This window comes from Pogona vitticeps, chromosome 2 (genome assembly GCF_051106095.1).
Source record: "Pogona vitticeps strain Pit_001003342236 chromosome 2, PviZW2.1, whole genome shotgun sequence".
Classification (NCBI taxonomy): domain Eukaryota; kingdom Metazoa; phylum Chordata; class Lepidosauria; order Squamata; family Agamidae; genus Pogona; species Pogona vitticeps.
In genome coordinates this window covers 178,784,678-178,785,356 of record NC_135784.1, presented here as the reverse complement: position 1 = coordinate 178,785,356, position 679 = coordinate 178,784,678, and positions in this window count along the sequence as shown.

Sequence of the window (679 nt, the reverse complement as noted above, 5' to 3'; positions counted from 1 at the left end):
ATGTCTTCAAGTTTGGAAAACTCAGCAGTGGCAGGAGGATTGGAAAAGATCAGTCTACATCCCGATCCCAAAGAAGGGCAGTGCCAAAAAATGCTCCAACTACTGTACAATTGCACTCATTTCACATGCTAGCAAGGTTATGCTCAAAATCCTACAAGACAGGCTTCAGCAGTATGTGGACTGAGAACTCCCAGAAGTAGGGATTTTGAAAGGGTAGAGGAACTAGAGACCAAATTGCTAACATGAGCTGGATTATGGAGAAAGCCAGAAAGTTCCAGAAAACATCTACTTCTGCTTCATCGACTACGCAAAAGCCTTTGACTATGTGGACCACAGCAAACTATGGCAAGTTCTTAAAGAAATGGGAGCGCCTGACCAACTTATCTATCTCCTGAGAAATCAATACTATATGTTGGACAGGAAACAACAGTTAGAACTGGATATGAATGCAGAACTGGATATGAATGAACTTATTGGTTCAAAATTGGGAAAGGAGTATGACAAGGCTGTATATTGTCTCCCTGCTTATTTAAATTATATGCAGGATATGTCATGCGAAAGGCAGGATTGGATGAATCCCAAACCGGAATTAAGATTGCCGGAAGAAATATCAACAACCTCAGATATGCAGATGATACCACTCTGATGGCAGAAAGTTAGGAGGAATTAAAGAACCTCT